This window comes from Oncorhynchus masou, chromosome 21 (assembly GCF_036934945.1).
Source record: "Oncorhynchus masou masou isolate Uvic2021 chromosome 21, UVic_Omas_1.1, whole genome shotgun sequence".
NCBI lineage: Eukaryota > Metazoa > Chordata > Actinopteri > Salmoniformes > Salmonidae > Oncorhynchus > Oncorhynchus masou.
In genome coordinates this window covers 48,368,392-48,376,837 of record NC_088232.1, presented here as the reverse complement: position 1 = coordinate 48,376,837, position 8,446 = coordinate 48,368,392, and the positions used below count along the sequence as shown (strand labels likewise).

Sequence of the window (8,446 nt, the reverse complement as noted above, 5' to 3'; positions counted from 1 at the left end):
GAAGGTGTGTGTGTGTGTGTGTGTGTGTGTGTGTGTGTGTGTGTGTGTGTGTGTGTGTGTGTGTGTGTGTGTGTGTGTGTGTGTGTGTGTGTGTGTGTGTGTGTGTGTGTGTGTGTGTGCGCGTGTGTGTGTGTGTGTGATAATCCTGGTTGTCGCTGCACATTAGCACCAGCTATCGATAGGCAGACAGACACAGATGGTGTTGACGACAACAGCAGTAGTGGCAGCAGCAGTTCAATCCACATTACATGATCTACTTGATAACCAATGGTTTCCTTAACAATAACATCTAAGGGCCTGAAAGGGTCAAGGGAAGAAACCAGACAATACAGAAGCATTTATTCACATCTTCTCACACATGGTCAAATTGTCAAATCATCCACCAAACTAAGGCTTTAACATAATAAATTACATTTTAATTTATCAACCGTGTCACCGTATCTCTCCCCAAACAAACAGTTTGAAAGTCATGTGGTAGTCTTTAGTGCATGAAGTTTCTATATGCATATCAGAGAATGGAATTTCATAAATACATGCTTGAGAGTCAACACACCTGCGTCAGCTGTGAAAGTGCATCCATTCTGCATAAAGACCTCTACATCTACATCTACAGTACCAGTCAAAGGTTTGGACACATCTACTCATTCAAGGCTTTTTCTTTATTTTTTACCATGTTCTACATTGTAGAATAATAGTGAAGACGTCACAACTATGAAATAACACATATGGAATCATGTTGCAACCAAAAAAGTGTTAAACAAATGTAGATTCTTCATAGTAGCCACCCTTCGCCTTGATGACAGCTTGGCACATACATAAATGGATGAACAATGCTAGAATACGTCAATATCATTAATTGCTCTGCAGTAAAGAATTTCCAGCCTCAGAGAAAACGTTATAGGGAGTGAGGAATGATATTTTCTGAATCCATTGGAGTGGTAGGGTTTTACACAAAGATCACAACCTACAGTGACATCTCGCTTGGTCTCTGACGGCTTACTTCTAATCAAAGGAGGTAGATGGGGATTGGCGGAGGAGGATTGGCCCGACATATACTGTACCTGTAAGAAAGGAGGAAAATATAGGTTTGTCTCTGATGACATTCTCATTGAAAAGTGCCTCCCCTCCATCATGGGGCGGTGACAGCGCCTAGTATTTGGGGGTCAGCCATGTCCAGAAAACATGTTTGGTCAGTGATGAATTCCTTGTTTTCCCGTACATGGGTTTTTCAATCTCTGCCAACAACACTGATAGAAAATCCACAAATCACTTGTTGGCTGTTCTTTTGATAGAAAACCTAACTGAAGACAAATGAAAAGCAAAAAGAATGTTTGTTTTTTTTGTAGTAAATTTAAAGGATAAAAAATAAGAAGTGAAAGTAAAAGAAAGAAAAGTAGAAGAAAACAGTGTATATATATATATATATATCTGTCCCTAACCGTTCCAAGTGTATATATATCTATATCTGTCTGTCCCTAACCGTTCCCAGTGTGTGTGTGTATATATGTGTATCTATCTGTCCCTAACCGTTCCCAGTGTATATATATATATATATCTGTCCATAACCGTTCCCATGTATCTCTATCTATCTGTCCCTAACCGTTCCCAGTGTATATATATATATCTATCTGTCCATAACCGTTCCCAGTGTATATATCTATATATATCTGTCCCTAACTGTTCCCAGTGTATATATATATATATATATATATATATATTCCCTAACCGTTCCCAGTGTATATATATATATATTTCTATCTGTCCCTAACCGTTCCCAGTGTATATATCTATATCTATCTGTCCCTAACCGTTCCCAGTGTATATATCTATATCTATCTGTCCTTAACCGTTCCCAGTGTATATATATATATATCTATCTGTCCCTAACCGTTCCCAGTGTATATATCTATATATATCTGTCCCTAACCTTTCCCAGTGTATATATATATATATATATCTGTCCCTAACCGTTCCCAGTGTATATATCTATATCTATCTGTCCCTAACCGTTCCAAGTGTATATATCTATATCTATCTGTCCCTAACTGTTCCCAGTATATATCTATATCTATCTGTCCCTAACCGTTCCAAGTGTATATATCTATATCTATCTGTCCCTAACTGTTCCCAGTGTATATATATATCTATCTGTCCCTAACCGTTCCAAGTGTATATATCTATATCTATCTGTCCCTAAACGTTCCCAGTGTATATATCTATATCTATCTGTCCCTAACTGTTCCTAGTGTATATATATATCTCTGTCCCTAACCGTTCCCAGTGTATATATATATATATATCTGTCCCTAACCGTTCCCAGTGTATATATCTATATCTATCTGTCCCTAACCATTCCAAGTGTATATATCTATCTGTCCCTAACTGTTCCCAGTGTATATATATATCTCTGTCCCTAACCGTTCCCAGTGTATATATATGTATATCTCTATCTGTCCCTAACCGTTCCAAGTGTATATATCTATATCTATCTGTCCCTAACCATTCCAAGTGTATATATATATCTGTCCCTAACTGTTCCCAGTGTATATATATATATCTCTGTCCCTAACCGTTCCCAGTGTATATATATGTATATCTCTATCTGTCCCTAACCGTTCCAAGTGTATATATCTATATCTATCTGTCCCTAACCGTTCCCAGTGTATATATCTATCTGTCCCTAACTGTTCCCAGTGTATATATATATCTCTGTCCCCAACCGTTCCCAGTGTATATATATGTATATATCTATCTGTCCCTAACCGTTCCCAGTGTATATATATATATCTATCTGTCCTTAACCGTTCCCAGTGTATAGATATGTATATATCTATCTGTCCCTAACCGTTCCTAGTGTATGTATATATATATATCTATCTGTCCCTAACCGTTCCCAGTGTATATATATATATATATTGTGGCAAACCTCTTCAAGGTTAGGAGCGTTTGTCACAAACTAAGTGGTAAACTGTCACCAAATCACCCAAGAGTGAGAGTTCTTTCGAACAGGACAGTACCTGTGTGTTTGTTTCTCCGTCCTGGTCCAGCCAGGCCGAAGGCGAGGTCAAGGATAGCAGGGTTCGGTACACGAATCGGGTTCCCGGTAGGTCCAGGTCCAAACGCCAACAGGTAAGTCCAAAACAGTCCAACTCATACACGGTAAATCCAGCCAATCTCTATTGTCTCTTTCTCTATTGTTCATAGATCCTTCCAGCACTCTCTTCTTCTCATCCTGGTTTTTCTTGACCCTTTATCTGTGGGTTGGCTCCACCTTCTGAGGGTTCCCCTTGCTTCTGGAACTTGTAGTTTTGGTGGTCGGCCATGTTGTGATCTGTAGTTCTGACAGGGGTGGCCATTTTAGTGATCGGGCAGAGCCCATTTATGAGTTCTGCTCTCACATATCTGCCATTTACCACTCGACCCCCTTCTTTGCCACAATATATCTATCTGTCCTTAACCGTTCCCAGTGTGTATATATCTATATCTATCTGTCCCTAACCGTTCCCAGTGTATATATATATCTCTGTCTCTAACCGTTCCCAGTGTATGTATATATATATCTGTCCCTAACCGTTCACAGTGTATATATATATATATATATATATATCTGTCCTTAACCATTCCCAGTGTATATATCTATATCTATCTGTCCTTAACCGTTCCCAGTGTATATATCTATATCTATCTGTCCTTAACCGTTCCCAGTGTATATATATATCTATCTGTCCCTAACCGTTCCCAGTGTATATATATATATATATATATATATATATATATCTGTCCCTAACCGTTCCCAATGTATATATATATGTATATATATATATCTATCTGTCCCTAACCGTTCCCAGTGTATAAATATATATATATATCTGTCCCTAACCGTTCCCAGTGTATATATATATATCTATCTGTCCTTAACCATTCCCAGTGTATATATCTATATCTATCTGTCCTTAACCCTTCCCAGTGTATATATCTATATCTATCTGTCCCTAACCGTTCCCAGTGTATATATATATATCTATCTGTCCTTAACCGTTCCCAGTGTATATATATATCTATCTGTCCCTAACCGTTCCCAGTGTATATATATATATATATCTTTCTGTCCCTAACCGTTCCCAGTGTATATATCTATATCTATCTGTCCCTAACTGTTCCCAGTGTGTATATATATATATATATATATATATATGTCCATAATATATATATATATGTCACTAACTGTTCCCAGTGTATATATATATATATCTGTCCTTAACCATTCCCAGTGTATATATCTATATCTATCTGTCCTTAACCGTTCCCAGTGTATATATCTATCTGTCCCTAACCGTTCCCAGTGTATATATATATATATCTATCTGTCCCTAACCGTTCCCAGTGTATATATATCTATATCTGTCTGTCCCTAACCGTTCCCAGTGTGTATATATATATATATCTATCTGTCCCTAACCGTTCCCAGTGTATATATCTATATCTATCTGTCCCTAACCGTTCCCAGTGTATATATATATATATATCTATCTGTCCATAACCGTTCCCAGTGTATATATATATCTGTCCCTAAACGTTCCCAGTGTATATATCTATCTGTCCCTAACCGTTCCCAGTGTATATATATATATATATCTATCTGTCCCTAACCGTTCCCAGTGTATATATCTATATCTATCTGTCCCTAACCGTTCCCAGTGTATATATCTATATCTATCTGTCCTTAACCGTTCCCAGTGTATATATATATCTATCTGTCCCTAACCGTTCCCAGTGTATATATATATATCTATCTGTCCCTAACCGTTCCCAATGTATATATATATATATATATATATCTGTCCCTAACTGTTCCCAGTGTATATATATATATCTATCTGTCCTTAACCATTCCCAGTGTATATATCTATATCTATCTGTCCTTAACCGTTCCCAGTGTATATATCTATCTGTCCCTAACCGTTCCCAGTGTATATATATATATATCTATCTGTCCCTAACCGTTCCCAGTGTATATATATATCTATATCTGTCTGTCCCTAACCGTTCCCAGTGTGTATATATATATATATATATCTATCTGTCCCTAACCGTTCCCAGTGTATATATCTATATCTATCTGTCCCTAACCGTTCCCAGAGTATATATATATATATATCTATCTGTCCCTAACCGTTCCCAGTGTATATATCTATATCTATCTGTCCCTAACCGTTCCCAGTGTATATATATATATATATATATCTATCTGACCCTAACCGTTCCCAGTGTATATATATATATATATATCTATCTGTCCCTAACCGTTCCCAGTGTATATATATATATATATCTATCTGTCCTTAACCATTCCCAGTGTATATATCTATATCTATCTGTCCTTAACCGTTCCCAGTGTATATATCTATCTGTCCCTAACCGTTCCCAGTGTATATATCTATATCTATCTGTCCCTAACCGTTCCCAGTGTATATATCTATATCTATCTGTCCCTAACCGTTCCCAGTGTATATATATATATATATATCTATCTGACCCTAACCGTTCCCAGTGTATATATCTATATCTATCTGTCCCTAACCGTTCCCAGTGTATATATATATATCTATCAATCTGTCCCTAACCGTTCCCAGTGTATATATCTATATCTATCTGTCCTTAACCGTTCCCAGTGTATATATATATATCTATCTGTCCCTAACCGTTCCCAGTGTGTATATATATATATATTTCTATCTGTCCCTAACCGTTCCCAGTGTATATATCTATATATATCTGTCCCTAACCGTTCCCAGTGTATATATATATATATATCTATCTGTCCCTAACCGTTCCCAGTGTATATATCTATATCTATCTGTCCCTAACCGTTCCAAGTGTATATATCTATATCTATCTGTCCCTAACTGTTCCCAGTGTATATATATGTCTATCTGTCCCTAACCGTTCCAAGTGTATATATCTATATCTACCTGTCCCTAAACGTTCCCAGTGTATATATCTATATCTATCTGTCCCTAACCGTTCCCAGTGTATATATCTATATATATCTGTCCCTAACCGTTCCCAGTGTATATATATATATATCTATCTGTCCCTAACCGTTCCCAGTGTATATATCTATATCTATCTGTCCCTAACCGTTCCAAGTGTATATATCTATATCTATCTGTCCCTAACTGTTCCCAGTGTATATATATGTCTATCTGTCCCTAACCGTTCCAAGTGTATATATCTATATCTACCTGTCCCTAAACGTTCCCAGTGTATATATCTGTCCCTAACCGTTCCTACTGTATATATATATCTCTGTCCCTAACCGTTCCCAGTGTATATATATATATATATCTGTCCCTAACCGTTCCCAGTGTATATATCTATATCTATCTGTCCCTAACCGTTCCAAGTGTATATATCTATCTTTCCCTAACTGTTCCCAGTGTATATATATATCTCTGTCCCTAACCGTTCCCAGTGTATATATATATATCTATCTGTCCCTAACCGTTCCCAATGTATATATCTATATCTATCTGTCCCTAACTGTTCCTAGTGTATATATATATCTCTGTCCCTAACCGTTCCCAGTGTATATTTATATATATATATCTGTCCCTAACCGTTCCCAGTGTATATATCTATCTGTCCCTAACCGTTCCCAGTGTATATATATATATATATCTATCTGTCCCTAACCGTTACCAGTGTATATATATATATATATATCTATCTGTCCTTAACCGTTCCCAGTGTATAGATATGTATATATCTATCTGTCCCTAACCGTTCCCAGTGTATATATATATATATATAATATATATATATATATATTATATATATATATATTGTGGCAAACCTCTTCAAGGTTAGGAGCGTTTGTCACAAACTAAGTGGTAAACTGTCACCAAATAACCCAAGAGTGAGAGTTCTTTCGAACAGGACAGTACCTGTGTGTTTGTTTCTCCGTCCTGGTCCACCCAGGCCGTAGGCGAGGTCAAGGATAGCAGGGTTCGGTACACGAATCGGGTTCTCGGTAGGTCCAGGTCCAAACGCCAACAGGTAAGTCCAAAACAGTCCAACTCATACACGGTAAATCCAGCCAATCTCTATTGTCTCTTTCTCTATTGTTCATAGATCATTCCAGCACTCTCTTCTTCTCTTCCTGGTTTTTCTTGACCCTTTATCTGTGGGTTGGCTCCACCTTCTGAGGGTTCCCCTTGCTTCTGGGACTTGTAGTTTTGGTGGTCGGCCATTTTGTGATCTGTAGTTCTGACAGGGGTGGCCATTTTAGTGATCGGGCAGAGCCCGTTTATGAGTTCTGCTCTCACATATCTGCCATTTACCACTCGACCCCCTTCTTTGCCACAATATATCTATCTGTCCTTAACCGTTCCCAGTGTGTATATATCTATATCTATCTGTCCCTAACCGTTCCCAGTGTATATATATATCTCTGTCTCTAACCGTTCCCAGTGTATGTATATATATATCTGTCCCTAACCGTTCACAGTGTATATATATATATATATCTGTCCCAAACCGTTCCCAGTGTATATATATATATCTATCTGTCCTTAACCATTCCCAGTGTATATATCTATATCTATCTGTCCTTAACCGTTCCCAGTGTATATATCTATATCTATCTGTCCTTAACCGTTCCCAGTGTATATATATATATCTATCTGTCCCTAACCGTTCCCAGTGTATATATATATATATCTATCTGTCCTTAACCATTCCCAGTGTATATATCTATATCTATCTGTCCTTAACCCTTCCCAGTGTATATATCTATATCTATCTGTCCCTAACCGGTCCCAGTGTATATATATATCTATCTGTCCTTAACCGTTCCCAGTGTATGTATATATATATCTGTCCCTAACCGTTCACAGTGTATATATATATATATATATATCTGTCCCTAACCGTTCCCAGTGTATATATATATATATCTATCTGTCCCTAACCGTTCCCAGTGTATATATATATATATATCTGTCCCAAACCGTTCCCAGTGTATATATATATATCTATCTGTCCTTAACCATTCCCAGTGTATATATCTATATCTATCTGTCCTTAACCGTTCCCAGTGTATATATCTATATCTATCTGTCCTTAACCGTTCCCAGTGTATATATATATATCTATCTGTCCCTAACCGTTCCCAGTGTATATATATATATATCTATCTGTCCTTAAACATTCCCAGTGTATATATCTATATCTATCTGTCCTTAACCCTTCCCAGTGTATATATCTATATCTATCTGTCCCTAACCGTTCCCAGTGTATATATATATCTATCTGTCCCTAACCGTTCCCAGTGTATATATATATATATATATCTATCTGTCCCTAACCGTTCTCAGTATATATATATATCTATCTGTCCCTAACCGTTCCCAGTGTATATATCTATATCTATCTGTCCCTAACT

At 37.1% G+C, this 8,446-nt stretch overlaps 1 long non-coding RNA gene across 2 annotated transcripts; it reads right to left on the bottom strand.

Annotated features, from left to right (window-relative positions):
• Positions 1–328: 328 nt before the first annotated feature.
• Positions 329–7,456, bottom strand: LOC135508448 (uncharacterized). 2 transcript variants are annotated; one of them, XR_010450799.1, is made up of 3 exons: positions 6,948–7,456; positions 3,018–3,339; positions 329–1,061 (listed from the first exon to the last, which is right to left on the bottom strand). It is a non-coding gene; the product is annotated as an uncharacterized LOC135508448 (long non-coding RNA). The 2 variants fall into 2 exon arrangements; XR_010450800.1 differs by having other exon boundaries at positions 3,018–3,331.
• Between the last annotated feature and the right edge of the window lie 990 nt (positions 7,457–8,446).